The following is a 24,174-nucleotide window of genomic DNA, read 5'->3' as shown; positions in this document are numbered from 1 at the left end:
AAACTGTAGTCTTAAATAAACCAAAGCCAGTCTCATGGGGATATTAAATTTGAGTAAGTCCAGTGAATTACTAGATTTTGAGAGCCCATCATCTGTCTGTCCATTCTATAGTTTTCTCCAGGTCACCTGGACAAGGGTATTCCTTCTTTCATGGACACTCAGATACACCTTAAAAAAAAAGGCATTGAGAAATTATGACTCAAGGATCTTAAACCCTAATGTTACAGGCAAAGCCTCATTTTTATGGAATATAAAACACTCTGTTTCTCCCACTTCTAATAGCTTATTAAGAGAAACCACTACTAAATCATATACCCGCAGCATTTCTGGATAACAGGACACAACTCGCTCAATCTTTGTCCAAGGCTGTATAAGAATGATGAGTTTCATGTCTTACACTTCTGGCACTCCACTTACTCTAGGGATGGGGGAGGGAGCTCTAACTTGATACCAGGATGGTCATCCTGTTCTGCTTTGGTCATTTGGGTTGTTGCTGTCTCTTTTAAAGACAAGACTTCAAATTCCGTCTTACTCTCCAGCTCTTCTATTGCTACTATATCTGTTTCAGCAACTGAAGAGTCAGAAGTAACTCCTTCTGTGATTCTGTTTGGGTCTTGCAGAATATTAAGAACAACTCCTCACAGCTCTTGTGTCAGTGTTGCCCCATTTCTAATGGCCTCTTTGTACATCCCAAAAACAGCAAAAGTACCTTTACTTGCCAACAACTATTCTTTGCAGATCCAAAATGTAGCAAATTTTTCAGCCTCAGGAATACTGGACAATGTGGTCATTATTTCATTAGAAAGTACACCCTCTTCAATGAGCTGCAGACATTCTGCGAGAATGCTCTTAATTTTATTGGGCAGGTTATGTTGTGCTTTCTTTTCTTCATCTTCTTTTTCAATACTTTTCCAGAACAAAATATTAATTTCCTTTATTATTTTTCTTCTTTTTTTTAAGTTCCATAGGAGGCCATTTATAGATTTTCCCATTAGATTTTTGCCAGTCTTCCAGTTGTTTCCTTCAATCTTCTGCTGTGATCTTCTTCTTAATATTTGGATGAGTTTCGGTCCCATTTGGGACTCTACCTCTTTTATGGTTTTCTTATCAGTTTTAGTTTTGGGAGCTGTCTCATTGAGAACGTGGTTCTGGGGAAGAGTATTTTTCAACTTGGCATCCAGAGTCTGCTTTTTGTTGATAGCTGCTGCTGCATTTATTCCCATTGGTTCCATTTGCCGTTGTGTTAGGGGTGTTTGGAATGATTGAATTAGAACTGCCAACTGTCAAATTAGGCCTTTGGCTTATGGCTTTTGATTCTTGCAGTGTACATGATGTCCAAGGTCTAAACAAGTTTGAGTGGATTTCTGATCTTGCTCAATGTTTGGATGTCTGTTATTATGGCCTCCCGGAAGCACACCAGGGTTTGTTCTACTTTCTGCTCAGTAACAGTGTGCAACTGTAACTTAGTTTCATTTGGTCTTTCATATTTATCTCCATGAAACTAAGGCCATAATAACAGAAACACAAATTTGGATTCCACCAGTAAAGTCATAGCAACTCTCCAGAGGAACAAATCTTGCAAGACCAGGAGAAAAACTCCCAAAGATAATTCCCTCTCACTATCTTCAGATCCTTAATAGGACTCAAGCATCAAAAAAACCCAGCCATGTCTTTTATGTCCTTGACCACGGGTTTCTTTGATGCTTGAGTCCTATTAAGGATCTGAAGATAGTGAGAGGGAATTATCTTTGGGAGTTTTTCTCCTGGTCTTGCAAGATTTGTTCCTCTGGAGAGTTACTATGACTCTACTGGTGGAATCCAAATTTGTGTCTCTCCAACAAATTGTTTATTAGCTCTGTCTTTCAGAAAAGCACTATTCCCTGAACTTTTTTTGCTCAAGGCCTGTTTAGGAGACAAACTGGTCTTGATTTGATGATAGGAACTAGTCTTTGGCTTACCTCTTATCTATTATTCAGGATTTGGTTCCCATTCAGATCTGGTAAGGTTTGGGGCAAGTTCTCTCTGTTCATCTTTTTTAGAAAGCTATCTAAGGATTCATTTTCAACATGGTTATTGTCCACAGAGTCTGCACACTTAGCATTTCCTTGATCTACTACTGCTGCTTTGTAGTTTTCAATTCTTGTATATTAAATAACCCCATGGTTTTTCTACACAGTTCTCCAGTAGTGGATGATCCATCTTCACGCTAGAAGGCTTACGGTTTGATTAGAAGAATCACATCCTGAAGTCAGCCTTTTGCCCAGAAGTTTGGTGGCTCCAACATTGGCTTCTGGGATCCTGATACAGGCAGGTCTGGGCTGGAGTTTAATGCTGATGGGTCTTATAGCTTTGACAGGCAAACAAACACAATTGGTAACATCCTATGGGGTATAATAGTAGACTTAGAAGGTGGAGGATTGAGGGATCTGGGAGGCTCTGTTAGTTATCAGGTGTCCAACAACTGATTTCAGCTTGGGTCATGATATCAAGCCCTGTATTGGAGTCCACACTCAAGCAGGGAGTCTGCTTAGGATTCTCTCTCTCCTTCTCCCTCTGGCCTTGCCCCAGCACACTCTCTCTCCCTCCAAACTAAATAAGTAAATCTTTCAAAAACAAACAAACAAACAAACAAAGAGGGTGAAGGATTCAGACAACTACTCTTGGATTTTAGATAAGGCTTTGTGTTTTAGCACTTCTGTTTTCCCTTGGTTGCTGGATATCCCTGGAGCTTCCTCTACTGCTCTTCTTCCTCACCATGACCCCTCTGTGACAGTTTTTCTTCCTATATTTTTCACTGTCTTGCTTTTGTGTCTTAGGACACAGAGCAAAGCAAGGTGGAAGTCAAAAGTGATATTTACCTCTTGGACCTTAACTTAGGGGAGGAAAGATAGAAAATAAGTAAGTAGATAAATAATCATTAACTAATAAGTGAATAAAGTGGGTAATACAATAGAAAATAATAGATGTGGTGGCTGCTCTACATATGTCAGGAAAGCCTTTTTTGAGGGTATTTAACCTGAAACGTGAAGAATAAGAAAAGTTAACCATGCAGAACATTGAATATTCCATTTAGAGGCAAGACCAAACTTATATTCTTTAAGCAAGAGAGAGCTAAGTATATTAAGGAACTGAAATGAAGCTAATTTATCATTTAATTTATATGACTAGACTCTACTTTTAATTACTTTCTTCTTAGTATTCACTTATACATGTACATAGACCCTACCGTTTTCTTAAATGCCTTAAATAGGCCTATATTAAAGGGCTCAAGTGAAGTCCTCTCTGTAGGTCAAAATATGAAATAGTTAAAAAATAGTTAAAAGCTGTAAAACCCCTAAAAATCGAATATCAGATTAGGCTTTTTAAATAAAACTATAAGAAACTTGAGGTTTCTGGTCCAGCAGGTAAGAAGTTTGGAAGTTGCCACTTTATTCTAACAATAAGTAAAAAGCTGAACAAACTGAAAATTTTATAACTTGTCTTAGATATGTAAGAGAGAAGTGTTGTCACAAAGCAAGTCAATGCCTCCAAATTGGAGAAACCAAGAGGCAAATACAAAGAATCGCATCTTACTAGAGCAGAAACCCATGAGTAGAAATCACAGGGAAGGGAATCCTAAATAAATGACGAATTACTGAAGGCTCTGGATGAGTAAGTCTGAGGGGTAAAACTTCAGGGGACTCAGATTCATAGGAGGAGACCCATACTTTTCAAGTTTCACCTCCTGGAGCTCTACCAGGTTAGCTGGGTGAATATCAGAGAAAAATCCCTGCCTGCTCGCAGCCAGGGGAGGGGGAAAGGAACCATTTTGGAATATACTACAGCATTCTCTTCTTCTTAATAATGTCTGCCACAGGAGAAACTATTTAAGCAAAGCCTGAGCTCCTGTTTTTTATTAGAGTTTCAATGACCTGAAGGAAGGCGTGTCTGGTTGGCTCAGTCAGAAGAGTCTGTGACTCTTGATCTCAGAGTGGTGAGTTCAAGCCTCACGTTGTGTGTAGCAATTACTTAAATAAATAAATATATTTTAAAAATGACCTGAGGGAAGAGAAATCCCCAATTCTGGTCCATTCCAGTCATCCTATACCACCTAAAGGGTTAAAAAACAAAAAAACAAAAAACAAAAAACAGGAAGCACTTGTGAAGCTCAAAGTCCAGAAGTACACTCTCATTAAAAGACTGAGACTTAATCATAGACCCCCCTCCACCAACACCCTACCACCACCTTACTAAAGGCCTATTTACTATTGTTCCGTTATTACAGCACAATCCAATATTACTGAATTGAAGACTTCAACACACCTCTATCAGAAATGGATAGATTCAGCAGGAAGAAAGTCAGTAAGGCATAACTGAACTCAATACCATCATGAATCAACTGGATATAATGGACATCTATAGACGAGTTGATTCAACACCAGCAGAATACACATTCTTCTCAAGTTCACAGGAAGCAATCCCCAAGATAGAACACACTCTGGGTCATAAAACACATCTTAACAAATTTAAAATTATAGAAATTATGCAATGTCTGCTCTCATATCCCAAGGGAATTAAGCTAGAAACCAGTAACAAAAAGCTGTCAATTTCCAAAATGCTTAGAGAAAAACAATATGCTCCTAAATTTAGCACATGTGTCGAAGAAGAAATCTCAAGAAAAAATTAAAGTATTTTGAACTTAGTAACACGATTTATCAAAATTTGTGGGATCCAGCAAAAAAGTAGTACTTATAAGGAAAATTACAGCATTGAGTGAATTTATTAGAAAAGAAGCAAGATCTAAAATTAATTATCTAAGCTTTCACTTTGTGAAGGAAGAATAAATTAAACCCCAAGCAAGCAAAACAAAAGCAATAATAAAAATTGGAGCAGAGATCAATGAAACTGAAATATCAGATACAGGGGTAAATAAACTATGTACATCCAGGGAATGGACTATTATTCAGTGATAAAAAGAAATGTGCTGTTAAGTCATGAAGGAATCTTAAATGTATATTACTAAGTGAAAAAGACCAATCTGAAAAGGCTTCAGACTGCATGATTCTAACCATGTGACATTCTAGAAAAGGCAAGACTCTGGAGGCAGTAGAAAGAACAGCAGTTGTTATGGGTTAGCTGGGGAGATAGGGTTAAATGAGTAGAGAGCAGAATATTTTTAGGGCAGCAAAAGTATTCTGTATGATCCTGTAATAGGGGATACATGCCCTTTACATTTGTCTAAACCATAGAAGGTAAACACCAAGGGTGAACCCTAATGTGAACTATGGATTTCAGGTGATAGCAGTGTTCAAATGTAGGCTCATCAATTGTAACAAATGTTAAGAACTGAAGATGTTGATGATGGGGGAGGCAGTGCATGTATAGGGCTAGGGCATATGGGAGATCTTTGTACCTCTGCTCCATTTTGCTGTGAACCTAAAAGCAACTCTAAAAAATAAAGTCTATTGAATTAAAAAAAAAAAAAGGACTGTAAGCACTTATGTTTACTAGACATTAAACTAATTTAAGGTATCAAGATCAATGTATGACAACAAACCTGAAAAACATATTAATGAAGGAAATAGTCACACAAGCCCACATGTTGTATGATCCCATTTATATGAAATATTTAGAATTAGGTAGTTGATGGAGACAGAAAGTAAATTAGTAGCTCCCAGGGGCTGGTGACAAGGGGAAGCAAGACATGCCTGTTAATGGATCTTTCTTTCGTAATTAAAATTTTCTAAAATCAGATACTGTTTATGTATCTAAAATCAGATACAGATAATGGTTGCGTAGTTATATGAATATACTTAAAAACTACTGAAATGTACATTTTTATTTCTTTTAAAGATTTTATTTATTTATTTGACAGACAGAAATCACAAGCAGGCAGAGAGAGCAGGAGAAGCAAGCTCCCTGCTGAACAGAGAGCCTATGGGGGCTCGATCCCAGGACTCGGGGATCACGACCTGAGCCGAAGGCAGAGGCTTTAACCCACTGAGCCACCCGGGTGCCCTGAAATGTACATCTTTAAAGGATGAATTTTTATGGTGCAAATGTAAATTATATCTCAATAAACTTGTTATTTTAAAAATTAATAAAATATAAATATCTTCAAATATTAAAATGTTGTTTTACAAAAGTGCATGAAATCAAATAGTAACAGAGTTACAAACGTTTCAGATAATACAATGGAATTTTAAAAAGGCACTCAAAAGAAGTCAGATTTTTTAGAAGAATTAAAGAGCAGAGGAGAATGGATGAAACTCATTATCATGTTTATTTTGTAGATAAATAATAAAAATAAGTAAAAAAACAAGGACTTTCTCCAAGGCAACAAGGAGAGTAAGTGCCAATGCTGGTACCTGAATTCAGGCCAGTTATAGCCAATGTCAAAAATATTGTTTTGCTCTTGAAGTTTTCTTAAAATTCTTGGGTCTTAGCAAATAAATTTCTTCTGCATATTAAATGATATTTCTAAGACAAAAAAATCTATAAGGTGTTAAAGAATTCATACTTTTTTTTAAAGATTTTATTTATTTATTTGACAGACAGAGATCACAAGCAGGCAGAGAGGCAGGCAGAGAGAGAGGAGGAAGCAGGCTCCCTGCAGAACAGAGCCCGATATGGGGCTCGATCCCAGACCCCGGGATCATGACCCGAGCCGAAGGCAGAGGGTTTAACCCACTGAGCCACCCAGGTGCCCCAAGAATTCATACTTTTAAAATATTTACTTCTAACATTTTTCCTTCAGGGCAGAAGAAAAGGAAAATGCATATTAAATACACCAGATAGTCAAAATTTCAAAAACATCCAAAAAAGGACTAATGAAAATACAAATAGTATCCTAACCTTTGTGACCAAAGATTTGAAACTGCTCCTATGAAACATTTGTTTGCATACATGGCATTAAAGCTGTTTCATTTATTTTTGGGTACCTAATTCAGAAACATCTCTTATGTTGGTATCTATTTAATATGAAAAATAACTTTTGGTGTGAAAATAGGCCATTCATCAGTTCTGTCACTATTAAATGAAGGCAAGTCAATCTCCCTGGATAAAAATTCCAACTTACCAAAAAAAAAAAAAGTTTCATCAATTGTTATTAAAATATATGATTTGACTTGTTTGATTTATTCATTCATTCTAAATGGACCTCCAGCTTATATTCTGTGTCAGGTACTTTAGTGAGTTTTAAGATTGTGATGTAAGATAAATTTAAAGGTCTTCCTGGTATAGTTGAAGAAACAAGCATGTAAATAAAACTTTGAAATACTTATGATAATTTTAAATTTGATATGAGCATACAGTATAGAGGAGGGACACCTAAATCTATTGAGTGGGTAGATGAGTGGCAGTGTTGCAATTAAATTTTTCAATTAAAATGTTAAGAATTTTTTATTTTTTCAAAACAAAAAATCTGTGACAATTATTGAAGCTGCAACTCTTCCTGTTTTCAAGTAAAAAGTAATCCCCAGGACATGAAAAGTTGCTCACCACGACTCATCATCAGGAAAATGCAAATCAGAACCAAATGAGATATTAAGTCACACCTGTTAAATGACTACCTTTAAAAAGACCAGAAATAACAAGTGTTGGCGAGAATGTGGAAGAGAGGGAATACCTGTGCTGCGCTATTGATGGGAAAGCAAACTGGTGCTGCCACTATGGAAAACAGTATGGAGGTTCCTTAAAAAATAAAAAATAGAATTATCATATGACCCAGCAATTCTACTTCTGGATACTTATCCAAAGGAAATGAAAACACTGTCAAAAAGAGATCTCCAGCCCTGCCATGTTCATAGCAGGACTATTTACAATATTCAAGTTATGGAAACAACCTAAATGTCCATTGATGGATGGACATGTAAAAACATATGAAATGTTTATAAATAGAAATATTTATAATAGAATTAGATATACAGGAATATCATAAAAATAGAAGGAAATCCTGCCAGTTCTAACGTGAATGGATTTTGAGGGCATTATACTAAGTGAAATAAGTCAGACAGAGAAAGACAAATACTGTATGACCCCTTTAGGAAACTAAAAACAAACAAACAAAACAGAACTCAGATACAGAGAACAGATTGGTGGTTGTGGGGATTTCGTGTTGGAGGATGGGCAAAATGTGTAAAGGTGGACAAAAGGTACAAACTTCTACTTACAAGTAAGTCCTGTGGATGTATTGTACAGTATGGTGACTAAAAGAAAAAAAAAATCAGCAATCCCCAGCTACAACCTAACTTCTGTGCTTACCAAAAAAGAAATCAGTGTAGTTTCAGACAAATAAGAGCACAAAATTATACATAAATTTAATGAATCTCATTATCCCCCAAACAGATCATGTAGCATATGCAAAACATGGCATTTAAGAGTTTGGGATCCATTTGAGGATTTATATTATAGCACTTTTCAATTCATATCCTGTTTAATACTTTTGAGGAAGTTAAGCATATATAAACCTTCTATTATAAGACCAAAAAAAAAAAAAAAGGATAAATAGGGGTGCCTGGATGGCTCAGTCCATTAAGTGTCCAACTCTTGATTTCGGCTCAGGTCATGATATCAGGGTCATGGGATCCAGCCTGAAATCTAGCTCAACGCAGGGTGTAGAGCCTGCTTAAGATTCTCTCTCTCCCTCTCCCCTGCCCCACCCCTCACTCTGCACGTGTTCTCTCTCTCTCTCTCTCTCTGAAAAGAAAAGAGAAAAAGAAAGAAGAGAAAAGAGAAGAGAAGAGACGAGAAGGGAAGAGAACAATGAATTACTAACTGGAAAACAACTATACTAACCTGACTGGGAGAAATCTTTTGTACTGAAAATATGATTAAATACTTTGCCTGGAAGCAAATTTATGTAATTCATAGACAAAATCAATTCAAAAGAAAATATACAATGTACATAATTTATTTAGAGAAACATTTAACAGTATCTTAGGTAAAATGCTTCTGTGTTTTAAGTTAGTATTACACAGACAAAAAACATGATATTCAGAAGATAATTCCAATTTCGGGGCTAAAAGGTTAAATAAGTAATAGATGTCTTTTAACTTCAAAATGAATGATTATGGACATTGGGGAAGGTATGTGCTGTGGTGAGTGCTGTGAAGTGTGTAAACCTGGTGATTCACAGACCTGTACCCCTGGGGCTAATAATACATTGTATGTTAGTAAAAAAATAAAAAAAAATTTAAAATGAATGAACATATCACAGGAATTAATAATTTTATTTTTTATAACTATTCTTTATTTCCCTAAACACTACACAGAATGATGCGGTCAATATTTACAAATCAAAATTTCTGTTGTTAACCCATAAAACAAATAAAATTTATTGTGTTTATGAGCTATAGAATTCATCTCATAAATATTATCTATGTGACATAAATCTTAAATTTTTAAATACCAATAAATATGAGGGAACAAAATTCTGATGAAACTGTACATATAGTAAAAACTATTTTGATTGGCTGATGTCAGCACTTTTTACATAATTTGAAGAACATGAGAAAAACTGTTTTGATAGCCCACAGGAAAAGCTGGTCTAAAAACGTTTAATTAAGTTATAATTTTCCAAGACTGTCTCTCAAACAGTGTGTGCTAAAATTTCTAAGCCCTAGTCATTATGGAAAAGCTTGCCAAACTTTTTCTCTACACGTGTGCACATCAAAATAATTTCATAAAAATACATAAATTAAGGAAGCATTAAGTGTCTTTTTTTTTTTCCATTTGTATGTATGTCTCCATTTCCCTCTCTCCACTTAAACCTAAATATACTTATCCTTTTGAAGGGGCTCAAAACAGGTCTCGCCAAAATATGCTGCTTTGGCATAATGATTATTTTGAGTTTAAAGCAATTGAGACCCACCCAGCAGATTCGGGGAAAGCTCTTTGCCATCCCACAACTGCCTAAAAGGATTTAGACAGAGGACCTTCTCCAGGAAGAGAGCTAACACCATACATAGATAGCTACATTAGGATATGATCTAGATGTAGCAAGCAGATATGATCTAGATATAGCAAGAACCTAGCAAGGCCATTTTGATCCAAGTCCTTTCTGTCTCATGTCTTCTGGGTGGCCCAGCAAACATTTGGATACCAAATATTTGTACTGTTTCATTCTTTCTGAGAATTGCACTTCTGTCTTTTGAAGACCCAGACCCTTACCTCCTTCTCTTTAGTTCAGAAGGACATTTATAACTCATTCTGCCTATCTTTAGAATTTCCATGTCTATGTGGATTCCCATATGCTATTAAATTTTATTTTCTCCTGTTAATATGTCTCATGTCACTTTGAGTCTTAGTCCAGCTAGAAGGACTTTGAAGGGGACAGGAATTCTTGCTCTCTGACAATTATATAAATAGACCATACTAAATATTCTTACTTCTATAAGCTTTCCAGTTTTGAGTTTTATATGAATCATTTCAATGTTCCAAATGTTTTATTTTATTTTATTTATTTTTTATTATGTTCAGTTAGCCACTGTATAGTACATAATTAATCCTTGATGCAGTGTTCAGTGATTTATTAGTTATATGTAACACCCAGTGCTCATTACAGCACATGCCCTCCTTAATACACATCACCCTGTTACCCCCTTCCCCCACCTTCTTCCCCTCTGAAACCCCCAGATTGTTTCTCAGGGTCCATGGTTTCTCATGGTTCATCTCCCTCTCTGATTTCTCCCTTCGCTTATGGTCCTCCATGCTATTGCTTTATCTTTCACATATGACTGAAACCATATGATAATTGTCTTTCTCTGTTTGACTTATACTTCACTTAACATAATCCCCTCCAGTCCCATCCATGTCAATGCAAATGGTGGGTATTTATCATTTTTGATGGCTGAATAATATTCCATTGTGTATATGTACCCCATCTTCTTTACCCATTCATCTGTTGAAGGGCGTCTCAGATCCTTCCACAGTTTGACTATTGAAAACCTGCAAATCATTGTAGAATAATAATGGTTTAATTTACAAATATTATTAAAATGCTATAATGCTTTAACTTTTACCATAATATTTTCTGCATGTGTGACAATATTTATTGCATTTAATTATTATACATATGTACCTTTTTATTTTTGAAATTTAGAAATTTTATCAAATCTTGACAAACTCCATTAGTAGTCATGTTTTATTTCTTAAATTTGTTGATACTTGATTATGTTAGCCTATTTTCTTATATCAAAAGACTCTTGTTTTCTTGCTATAAACTCCACTTACAGAGTGCTTTGTTACCCCTTAGCTAAATTGCTGGATTCTTTTTCTTTTCAGATTGTTTACTTAAATTTTTACATTAGAATCTATCTGAAAGCTTGTAATAATTTTCTTGATTTTAAATTTATTAGTTACTCATTGACAAAGTATACCTAGCTTTTTTTTTTTTTTCTTTTTGAACCTGCCTAAATCTCAGTGAGTCTCATCAATTGGATAATTTAGTTCTTTATTCAACTCATTAAAATATTTCTTTATATACTTTTTTCTTACTATCTCTTAAGTTATATAATTTTTTTCTTATGGAATTCTAAACTTTTTGTTAATTTTATTGTATATATTCTCTAAATGGCATGTTGCTTGAAGGTTTTTTTTTTTCCCCACCATAACTTGTATTGCTTTATATTTTCACTCTGTGCTTTGAGACAGTTCTTCTACTAGATCCTCTATATCTGTAAGTGGGTTCATGATTTGAACATATTATCTTTCAGTTTACCTACTGAAGTATTTAGTTGGGAAATCCTGTTGTTTTAGCTCCAGAAAGCATTTGTGATTGGGATTTCACTTGAGTTTTCTTAAGGGTTTTTGTTATTTGTTCAAGCAGCTTTCTGTCTCTTGCAGCAACTCTATTTTGCTGGCATGAAATGTGTTTATGCTGACTGGATTTTCCTCTCTTTGACCATTCAAATCCCTTAAATGATTTGTTATTTTCTCTATTACCCTTTAGATCTGGTGGTAGGAGTAAACAAATGGGGCAGTCTGGCTAGTTTTTACAACTCTGAGCCAATGGTACAGGGGCAGAAGGACTACTAGTCCCTGCTGAGTAGCAGGATGAAGACTTTGCAGATCCCAAGTCTCCAGGCATATTCCCAATGTCAAGAAAAGATGTAGTCCATCTCCTCCCTAGTTTCAAAGATCACGCATATTGGAAAAACTTTCACTAAGTTAAATTTTCCTCTAGGAATCTCTGTGTGCCACATTTTTGCCAAGTACATGGTGATTCTATTCTATTCTATTCTAGCCCAGAGAAGAAAGAGTCCTCATCTGTTTTCTCTGCCAAGAGAAGCTTTTAAGCCCAAAGCTTCTCCTCTACCCATCAGTGGATTGATTTCAATAGCAAATTGACTTGGGAAGGACAACTGGTAAGAGTTTGGAGAAAATATATAGAGAACCCCATGTATTAGTTTGGTAGGGCCGCCATTTAAAAAGTACCACAAATTGGGTAAAACAACAGAAATATATTGTTTTACAGATATGGAGACTAGGAGTCCAAAATCAAAGTGTTAGTGGTTGGTTCCTTCTGAGGACCATGAGAGAAGGATCTATTCCAGGCACCTCTTCTTAGCTCAGTAGATGGCCATCTTCTCCCTGTTCCCCTTTCATCTTTTTTCAGTGAGTATCTACCTCTGTGTCCAAATTTTCCCTTTTATTGAGGATGGATATTAGTCATACTGCATTAGGACACCTCTTAATGAATTATTTTAAATTGATCATCTATGTAAAGATTCTATCTCCAAATAAGGTCACGTTCTGAGGTATACAAGGTTAGGACTCCAAAGATACCTCCATTCAGGAGATATGATTCAACTCACAACAGTCATATTTAGATCAACTGTCTACCCATAATACTTCACTGAATTTACTAATTAAGCCTAGGTTTGTCTTGACCCCACATACCATAAATGAAGGCAAACTGCAACACCAAATCTGGATGTAGCTAGAATAATAAAAGGACTCTAGTCCAGAGGACCCAAGAGGGTCATGAAAACCAAGAGGATATTATCATAAGCAACCCTAGAATATCATGTGTATGTACTACACATTACCAGCTGAAAATGAATGAGAATTTTTTAAAACACTCAAAGCTATTATTGCTGCTGTGAAAGCTTTTAATTTTATCTACACAGCCCTTTGGTTATTTATTGCATTTTCACCTGAGTGAAAGATAAAGCATGAAATACTGCCTTTCCAATAAATTTGGGGGAAAAAAAAAGAGAAAGAACTGCCTGGTTTAAAAGTAGTCATCATTTAAGTTTAATCACTTTATTTAAGTGTCAAGTGGGAACTCCCTAGTAAAACAACTCAGTCTGCATTTCATTTAAGCTTAGTGAAACGTGGAGGGTGGGGGGGTGGGGAGTGGGGGAGATTGCAGAGAGAAGAAAAGGTTTAGTTTGAAAACCAAAAGTGAAAGAATTAGTAAATCATGTTAAACACCATCTTTTGTTAAATAGGGTAAATAGTTAGTAACTATCTAACTAGACTTTAAAAATATTCTAAAATATGACACTCAAAAGAATTTTTAGTGAGTTTTCTAATTTAAAAGGGGAGAATAAGCAATTTTCTATTACAATCAAATGCACAACAATTGGCTCACAACCATTAGATTAATAGGTCTTATATCATGTATATTTTCATTAGCTCTACATAAATTCTATATTGATCCCACATTCTTGGAACAATTGGTATTATTGATTAAACAACTTTGTTGATCTGTTAGCTTTAACATTTTGCCTCATAATTTAATTTGAATTCCTTACCTACAAATAAAGTGTAACATCTTAAATTGCATATACGACTTATTTCTTTCCTTTTTCTGATTTCTGTTCATGAAATCGTTCCATGATTGTTTTCTATTGAGTTGTTAGTCTTTATTCTTCTTGATTTTTTAAGATATACTCTGCCTACCAATACTTAAACTATTATATTATGATATTATTTATTAGGAAATATCCTGACTACAAATACTTTGATTACTATATTATAATAATGTTATATTATTATTAAATTTATCAACTCTAAAATTCAAAAATATTTGGCTTTCATGGTCATCTATATTGTTTGTTTTACACTGTATTTTTGCTCTTACATTTATTTTTTCTTACTGTATTTATGAACATTCAGTTGTTCATTCAACATGCCAAAGAGGTATCATATATTACTAATTTTCAGCTTTATTTTATGACCATTTAAGGTTACACATTTTTAATTAGTCACCAGCTTAACTGCTTTAATTTGCGTTTTTATTATCTTTATTTTTTCATTTGCCATATATACTGATAAATATTTATATATTCATGCACCAACAGGTTTCTTTTCTTTTTTTTTTTTTTAAGAATTATTTATTTTAGGGAGAGAGAGAGTACAGGGTGGGGACAGAGGGATGGGGAAAATCTCAAGCAGGTTCTCCACTCAATGTAGAGCCCTACATAGGGCTCAATCCCACGACCCTGAAATCAAGACCTGAGAGCAAATCAAGTCCAAGGCTTAACAGATTGAGCCACCCACACACCATTCCCATCCCTCTCTCGCCCCCTCATCCAACAAGTTTCTTAATGCAGTCATTTTAGCTTAAGGTTCACATTAATCAATTCTCTGAAATGATAGCACTTCTTTAAGATAGTTGAAATTTATAGCACACATTATTATGTTCAATTTTAACAGATCTTTAACACATGCCTAAAAAGAATGCTTATGACAAAATTTGGAGATATAACTTTGAATAGATAAAATAGATAAAATTATTGACTGTATTTGTGCATATACACACACATCATGTAATGTATATACAATATAATACCAAATATATATATATATTTTTCAAAATTCATATCCTGACATTTTTGTAGCTTGATCTAACAGCTATTGAATAGTATATTAAAATTTCTTTTTTTTTTTTTTGCATTACACGTTTTAAAGCTTTATAATTAAATGCATACACATTTAGAAGTCTTGTATCTTTCTGGTGAAACTTTTTTTATTATATAAAGACTCTTTTTTGTTTAACTATGAAATTCTCTTCAGTTTTGTTTAATATTAGTGTGGCTACACTGGTTTTATTTATTTATTGGTTAACAGTAACCCTATGAACATTCCCTTCCTTTTACTTTCATTTTTTCAGATATCCTTTAGTTCACTTCTGATTCTTAGAAATTGCATATAGCTGTTTGTCTTTCTTTTCATTTTTAAAAATAATCTGTCTTTTTCCTGTTGTGGAGATTGAGAAGTTTCCTTTGACTTTAGTATGAGATTGTTGTATTGACAAAAGTTTTCTCATTGACCAAACTCTACTCAGCCTCCCCTCAACTTTACTCCAAGTAGGCCCGACTTTTGGACTTCTGAATTCACCTCTGCATTGTCCAAGTTTAGCAAGAATTCTGCTAATTCCTTTCCATCAGAACCCCACATTCTCAATATCTGATAGCCATTGGTATCTGATCTTGTTCCTCATTCTCCACCGTGCCCCAGGTCAGCTGGCTAGCCTACAGCAAGAATTGTTAGGTCAGTTTAGCCAGAATCCCTCTTGGCCACTGTTTCTCTTAGTAACTTTTTTTTTTTTAAGATTTTATTTATTTATTTGCCAGAGGGAGAGAGAGCAAGAGAGCACAAGCAGAGGGAACTGCAGAAGGAGAGGGAGAAGCAGACTCCCTGCTGAGCAAGGAACCTGATGTGAAACTCGAATCCAGGACCCTGAGATCCTGACCTGAGCTGAAGTCAGTTGCTTAACCAGCTGAGCTACCTAGGTGCTCTTCTCTTAGTAACTTTTATTGACTGACCTGCACTCTGCTCCTTGGCTATAAATTTCTATTTGCCCAAGCTATATTGGAGTTGAGCCTGGTATCTCTCCACCATTCCAAAATTCCATCTCAGTGGTGATATACCTGTGGTAATAGTCCCCTATCCCCTTGAATTAAACCTTTTTCATGTGTTAATTGTCATTGAATGCTTTTTTCTTTAATGGTACCAATTAAGACCAGTCTAGTTGTAGTTTCCTGTCTACTTGTCCTCCTGGGACACTTCTCACTTCTAAAAATGTAAAAACTATGTCTTTAATCATTTTGATAAAAATCTCAATTAGTTACCCCCATTTAATTTATTCCTTTTTTGAGGGGAAGAGGAGAAACACAAATCCAATGTTTGCGGGAAATTATGAATCTTTTCTCCATGTCTTTGAAATTGTTCTGAATACCTCCGACTCTGCTGGTTCGCATTATATAATTTTTTAGATCTATCTTCTAACCCACTAATTCTGTTTCAGCATATTTAATCTGCTGCTTTAACAATTCAATGATTTTTCATTTCAGCTTTCATAAGTTTTATTCTAGATATTCCCTTGGTTATTTTTCAGATCCATCTGGCCAGGTTATAGTGCTTGTCATATTTTTATTCTTTTCACATAATAAACACATTTATTTTATATTTTCTAGTGTACAGTCTTTGCTCAACATCTATAGTCTTTGTTCTTCTAATTCTTCTTTAACTGCTTTGCTGACTCTAATTCATGGATTCATGGTGGCCTGTTTATTCATCTGTTTTTTGTTTGTTTTTGTTTTTTGTTATCATTTTGTTTTGTTGTTATTGACGCTGTGTTTTTTGGAACTTTATCTGTGGAAATTCCTTCAAATGCAGTCTTAAAATATATTCCTCCAGGGGGTATCTACAGTTGTTTCTGCCACATTTCTAGGACATTACAATCACACCACCAGTTAAATACATATTTGTAACCTGGCATTTATGTGCCCTTAGGTGGTGTTAATTCTGGCTCAAAAACTGTGTTAGTTTGTTTTGGCAAATAAGTCTTCAGTGAGATTTTTCTGTTTCCATTAAGAGCTAAAGCTGAGACAGACAAGTTTCCTTCTCAGAATCCTTTGGAATGCCGATAGCTTTCCCAGTTGCTTCCTACGGTTATTAATTCTTGGGATTTTTCTTTTAAAAGACATGACTCCAGGACGTTGGAGTGGCTCAGATGGTTAAGCGTCTGCCTTTGGCTCAGGTCATGATCTCCAGATTCTGGGATCAAGCCCCACATAGATGATCTCAGCTAAGCACAAAATGGTTTTTTGGGGGATATCTATTCAGTCAAAAATACCGGAAATAAATTGTTAAGGAAACCTTAAATAAATTTGAAAGAAAGTTGGGAGCAATCATTTTTCTATAAAATACAAATAAATTTTCATCATTTTCATAAATTAGAAATTATAGTCAAAATCATAGAATATTTATTAGCTATAAAATTTATAGATTATAGTTCTTTCTATAGAGGTAAATTATTAATTATAGCATATCGCTACATATTCTGATTACTGCTTACACAGGCTAATTGTTATTCAGTTAATATGTAATAACAGGTAACTTCTTAATATTCCTGACAAAGCTGTAGAGATTAATATATGCATCATTAATTTATTATCCTATGAAGTAATAGAATTGTAATATTTAGCTTTCATATCACAAGTGGTTAGATATTGCCTAATAATTAAAGTTTAGTAGTAGTTGACAACTTGTGCTTGAACTTTTTGTTAATGAAGTAAATAATATTATTTAAGAAATAAATCAATATGAGTATGTAACAGGATTGCAAAACTTTTCAGGTTTTTTTTTTTTTTTTCTAGCCTGGAAATTCAACAATATATGTTAGTTGTCATCATTTTCAAATTAAGTCAGACTTTTGAAGAAGATCTTTTATTGAATTTCTTACAAAGTGTTATTGTTACCCATTTTGAAAAACAAGGTATTGACATATACTCCAATCTGTGGTTCATTGCCACAAGCAATTTAATGTATGATGACATGTATTTGACACTGAGAAAAAGAATCATGCTCATAAGTCACCTCAGATCAAAAATGAAAAGGATACCAGTTAAAGTCGTGGTGTTTTGTGTTTTATTTGTTTAAGAGCTTTTTTATATTTCAATATGTAAGAGACCTGTAATGGAAAAATCGACACAATGAGAAAATCTCCTCAGGAGTATAAATATGAAATTTTTTTTTTTTTATGAAATAGGGTTTTATTGATTTGTTCATTAACAAGTATATAAAGGTATCTCCTGACACTGCAACCATATTTACATATTATTAACCATCCAGAAAATTCAGCAACTATTTTTCACCTTGTGCATTATTTGACCCAGTATCTATGGATCTCTATAATACATCTCAAACTTCTTTTTCACTACTTTCCTTCAGTCGCTCCTTTTTTTTTTTTTTTAAATACCAATAACGTAAATTCTGATTTTGGTAAAACTGCTTAAAATTTTTGGATCTCAGTTTCTTCATCATTAAAACATGGATCAGATTATGTATACCTTAAGGTCTTGAGAGCAGAAATTAAGAAAATAGGCAAACTACACAAATGTTGTTACTCAAATCCTATTCACCCACTTTTTTCTGTTTCTCTGTTTTTGAGGATTTTTTTGCTCTCCTCTTACAAAGTTTTTTTCATTATAATTTCCACATAAGTTCTAAAAATGAAATGTGAATTGGTTTCAAAGCTTTGTTAAATATCCCCTATTTTCTGAAAATTTTCTAATGTTCTCCTGCTTTCCATTTTAAAGTACTTCATTTGAATTCCCATAGCATTTCTCCTTGCATCATTCAATACTTACATTCTATGAGATACAATGAATATTCATGTATATCTTACATATTATATAGATTGCAGTTCATCTGGAACAAGATTTGTTTGTCATTCACATGTATATTTCAGGAAGCACCTAAGATGATGCATATTATAAACTCTATTTGTTGATAAATAAATTGGTTGAAGAAATGATTTGGAGGTACATTTTCAAGTTATGCCTACTTAATACCAAATATTCAGGGAAAGAATGAAATATTCAGTAAAATAACTGCTTTAAATAGCTCACTATTTAAAATCATCTAGGGAATTATGGCAAATTACCACTACAATTCTGAGAAAAAGATGACAGTCTGAGTGCTAAAATATTAAAAATTACAATATACTATATAATATTAATCTTACTTATAAAGAAGGCACTCTCAGAGTGAACTGAGGGCACGCATATAAACTTGAAGGTTACATTTAGATGGCAAAGGAATATATTTGGCCTGGAAAGAACACCATGACATAGATATTTTAAATAATTTTGAAGAAAGAATGGGGTTAAAAGAGATTAATGAGAATAGACCTAGAAAAGGGAGAACCAAGAGCAGAGAATGTTTATGCATTCATTCATTCACTCGACAGATATTTCCTGGTAACCTACAATATACCAGACACTGTATTAGTAAAAAGATGCATATTGCCTCTGCTTTTTGAGAGTATTCAAACAAACGCAAACATTAAATTATAATTTAATCTATGAAAGACATGAATCCTGATTTGAAGGTAAAAGGAAAATTTTTTGAAAGAAAGATTTATATTATGAATTAATGGCTAGAAAAAGATTAGATGTAAGAAATCCAAAAGGAAAAGTGAAGTAGAGAAATCATGAGATAAGAAATAGCTTATGTTATTGGTGCATAGTCAGGGAAATGGGAGACTAGGAAAAAATGAAGTTGAGGAGCTTTCTGATTTTCCAATAGAAAATCATTCAGAGCCTTGTCGTCTGTAAAGAGAACTATAGATTTTAATCTACTGCAATGGAAAAGCATTAAACAGTTTTAGGAATACAAGTGGCATTTTCTGACTTACTTAAGCAACAAACAAATGAAACACACAAAAACTCCTTAATATTCACAAGGGAGGGTTAATGAATGGGAATAACAGAGCAAGCAGGAGAAACAATTAGGAGGCTGTTGCTGAGATTCATGTGAGAAATTCTGAATCCTGGACAAGAAAAAGAAGATAAATTATTAGATATTTCTACCACTATTCCAAAAAGAGGCACCTGATCAGCTAACATGTCATGATTATTGTAGTTTGTTTCATATTAGGCAGATCCCTACACAAAAGATAAATTCACTATGTTCACATACTTGGTGACATTATCTACATCTGCAATAAGATTAATTCTCCTCTATCTGATTTGTATTGAATAAGCAACTTTCTGATTGACACCTACATTAGGACTTTCTTCAATCAGAGAGAGATAGTTATCATATGATCTCACTGATATGTGGAATTTAGGAAGCAAGGCAGAGATCATAGGGGAAGAGAGGAAAAAATGAAATAAGATGAAACCAGAGAGGGAGACAAACCATAAGAGACTCTTAATCATAGGAAACAAAGTGAGGGGAGGGTCCTGGAGGGATGGGGTAACTGTGTGATGGACATTGGTGAGGGTATATGTTGTAATGAGCACTGAATATTATATAAGACTGATGAATCACAGACTTGTACTTCTGAAACAAATAATACATCATATGTTGATTAATTTGAACAAAAAGGGAAAATTAGAAAGGCAAATATGTGCTATTTAATTCAGTTAGGAAAATCTTTCAGAGTGTATACATTCATATCAAATCATTACAGTCTATCCTTTAAATATAGTATTATTTTATTTGTCAATTTTCTCTGAATAAAGGTAAAAATTAGACCAAAACAAATTAAGACTTTCAACTATCCCAGAGTATTAATTAAAAAATATGAATATTCTAATTATTCTAAAAATGACATTACTTCTTGTAACATTTTTTTTAAAGATTTTATTTATTTATTTGACAGAGAGAGAGAGAGATCACAAGTAGGAAGAGAGGCAAGCAGAGAGAGAGGGGGAAGCAGGCTCTCCGCTGAGCAGGGAGCCTGATGAGGGGCTCAATCCCAGGACCCCGAGATCATGACCTGAGCTGAAGGCAGAGGCCTAGCCCACTAAGCCACCCAGGTGCCCCTCAATAAATTATTTTTAACCACATACTATATTGACTTCAGTAAATAAGTCTTTTACTAAATTGCAAATCATATTGTTTTATGTATAAAGACAATATGTTTTAGATCATAGGTATTAATAACTGAGCATATAAAGAAAGCCTTATCACTGGACTGAAATTGATTTACTTATCTGTAGATTAGTTAATATGCATATAGTTTGAGACACTAGTAGAAATATTAAAGACAGTGTAGGGGGAGTACACAAAATGCTAGACATTGAGCTAGTGACACCAAATTCATGTTTGATATTTTCTTTTTTTTTTTAAAGACTTATTTATTTATTTGACAGACAGAGATCACAAGTAGGCAGAGGGGGGTGGGAAGCAGACTCCCCGCTGAGCAGAGAGCCCGATGCAGGGTTCGATCCCAGGACCCTGAGACCATGACCTGAGCTGAAGGCAGAGGCTTAACCCACTGAGCCATCCAGTGGGTTTGATATTTTCAACTTGTTGAATATGAGGGTTTGTAACCATCACCTAACCACTTCAGGTTACAATTACCTCCTTTGTGAAAGGAAAGTATAAAGTCTGATGAAGATTAATATCTCATTCAGTTCTGAAATCTCATATCTTACATAATATAAAATATAATCCATTAATTCAAGAAGTAATAAAGGCAATGAGGAGAAGAGAAGAGATTTGACCAATTCAGAATCCAGCTTAATTTTATATAAATGGGCTGGTCAGTTAGTCATCAGCCATAGAATGACCTTTTTCTCAAAAACACTTTCATTCACCTACTCAGCCAATCAGGACTATTATTCTTAAAAGGATAAAATTTATAAGAATAGTTGTCACAAATATGTAGATGCATGATATTCATTTTGATCTTATAGAAATTAAAAGCAAACAACATAAAAATTCCTAGACAGGAAGCCCTGGAAAATTAATCATTAAATGTTAAATTAAGAAACAAAGCACTACCACCCACTCTTTGGTTAATTTCTAATTTATTTAATCAAAATTAACCTAGTACCCAATGCTTTGCAACAAATTCACAAATCTAATTCAAAAAATATATATTGCATTTCTAATATGATTATTAATGCATTCAATGACTATTGAGTATCTACTATATGTTAGGTTCTGTGCTAAATAATGGCCATTATCCTCACTGCCTTGGAAAAGTCAAACAAATAAATGACAAGGATCATAACTTTTCATATATAATTTGAAGGAAATAATAATGGTGCTATGAAAAAACAGTAATACAGGGATTCCATATTACCATTCTCTTACATGACATTTATACCCCAAAACTGATTGAGTATATCTATTAATTTGATTAAGTATAATATTTATATGCTTTCATGTTATTAATGAGATGAAATAGCTAAACTTATCCTGTCATGTAACCTAACTATACAGATTAATGTAAATTCAGACTTTTAAATATTACGCATTAATTTGTTCACTTAAATAAACATCCATTGGTTGTTTCCTTTGAGTGAGAGAATGAATCTCAGAGGTAATTTAACTCAATTCCCTTAATAAATATATTTTAAAAAATACATTAAATAAAGATATTCTTAAAAGTAGATTACTTTTCCAAAGATACTACCAGTTAGGTAGTAGTGAAGCAAGGCAAGGAATCCAAGCCTTCTTGAAATATAGTAATTTTGTTTCATTGATTACATTGTGTTTTTAAAAGAATTCTTGCCATTCAGAGAATGACCAACTAAAAAGTATTTGTTCTTACTGAGTTTTCAAAAGGTTCGTTGAAAAATTGAGTTGACTAAACCTGTATGAACCTTCCCTGGGTGCAAATATTCATGGGTAGAAGCAGTGATAATTCTTATGAGACTTCTGGAAGTTTGTAATTTAAATAAGAAAACTAAGTGCAAAAAGAGACATATAATAATAATACATAAAATAAATCTAAAAATTCTTTCCTCTTACTGAATGTAAATAACCTTGTCTACTAAGGAATAAAAAGAGATTTTTTTTCAGTATCCTCATTTAAGAGGGTGAGAAGGTAATAACTTACACTTTTCCAGTTAAATAAGAATTACAAGGTGGTCAATATGTCAATTGGTGCTGGAATTTAATTAACAAGAAAATGTTTGTGTGAAAGACTAAGAAGACATTCTTGGCATATAGTTTAGTCATTGAGAAAGTTAAGTTATTAAAGTAGGCTTTCAGAATAAATAGGTAAGGGAGTTTTAGGGAGAAGCTAAAATTCAAGTAGTGAAAGTTTTAATCTTGGTTGATAGTAAATAAAAGCTACTATAAAGTTCTAACAGCATAGGTTTTAATCTTTTTAAATTCCATTTGAAGTTACATGAATAAGCATGCATACAACATACACACACTTTTCATTTCTAGTCTTAAATCCAAATTCCAGTGTACATGGTTGGGGGGGGGGTGTTGCTGGGAGAGAGGGAGGGCGAGAGAGGGGAGAGAGATGGATGATAAAAGGTGTATTTGTCCTCTTCACTTGAACTTACTGTTAAGATACAGAAAACGTGTAAGAAAAAAAAAATGGTGGGTACCATTGTGTCTCTAGTACTCATCTCTTAAGATTTCCCACCTTCATCCTCTTAGAACCCTTATTAGAACTGAAAGAAACTCAACTTACTCTAGTCAACAATGCTTCCTGGCCAGAAGGAAGCTAGCCAGAGTTATGAGAATTCTAGAAGCAGCTGATTCTCCTGTTTCATTGATGTTCGTGTACATTTTTTCTGCTTCTCCTTAGCTCTTTCTAAAGGTCTGGGTTTACTGTTGACTCCTGCATTTAAGGTCAAAGACATGGGGTCACATCTGAAGGGACCTTTTGTTCCTAAATTGTGCCTTATCCTGCAAGGGAACAGTAAAGTGTCTCTCCAGCGCTATTCTGCTACCTAATTCACAAAAGCTGCTGGCTCTCCCAATGCTGAGTCCTGAGGCTTTCTTCCCCCAACTCCCTCCAGTCATAGTTAAGGCTCTGCACCAGTTATTCACTGCTTTTTTTAAAGGGTAAAGTATTAAGCACCGCCTATGGTCGTGAGTGGCCTGCCACTCTGTCCCGCTGTGCGGTCGTGATTGGCAGACAGAACACTGTCGTCTGGCTCCGCCCCCGCTTCCCTTTGCCGCGCTAGCTGTGACGGTTTTTACTCAAAGGTGGAGAGTGGGATTCGGCGGGTGGCGCTTGGAGCAGGTGCAGAAGCATCCTTGTCCCCGCTGTTGCTGCTATTCTTTCTCCAGTGTCTGAGTCAGGGAAGGACAAGCAATCTTTCTTTGCCGCTAAAGCTTCAGTGAACTGTTGCCCAGAACCTAGGCACTTCAGACATTTCATCTCACCCCTTATTCCGCGTTCACTGTATAAGTCACCTGCACATTTGTACCCCGAGAATTTTTCCTTCTGCTCCATGCTCAGAGCAGGGGTCG

At 34.5% G+C, this 24,174-nt stretch overlaps 1 pseudogene across 1 annotated transcript; it reads right to left on the bottom strand.

Moving 5' to 3' along the window:
• Positions 1–192: 192 nt before the first annotated feature.
• LOC308338258 (cytoskeleton-associated protein 2-like) lies at positions 193–24,157 on the bottom strand (annotated as a pseudogene). Its single transcript has 3 exons — positions 23,902–24,157; positions 1,672–2,436; positions 193–1,501 (listed from the first exon to the last, which is right to left on the bottom strand). The product of its transcript is annotated as a cytoskeleton-associated protein 2-like (transcript).
• Between the last annotated feature and the right edge of the window lie 17 nt (positions 24,158–24,174).

This window comes from Martes martes (assembly GCF_963455335.1).
Source record: "Martes martes genome assembly, chromosome: 2".
In the NCBI taxonomy this organism is placed as follows: domain Eukaryota; kingdom Metazoa; phylum Chordata; class Mammalia; order Carnivora; family Mustelidae; genus Martes; species Martes martes.
The sequence above is the reverse complement of the archived record's forward strand: the minus strand, read 5'-3'. Positions and strand labels throughout refer to the sequence as shown.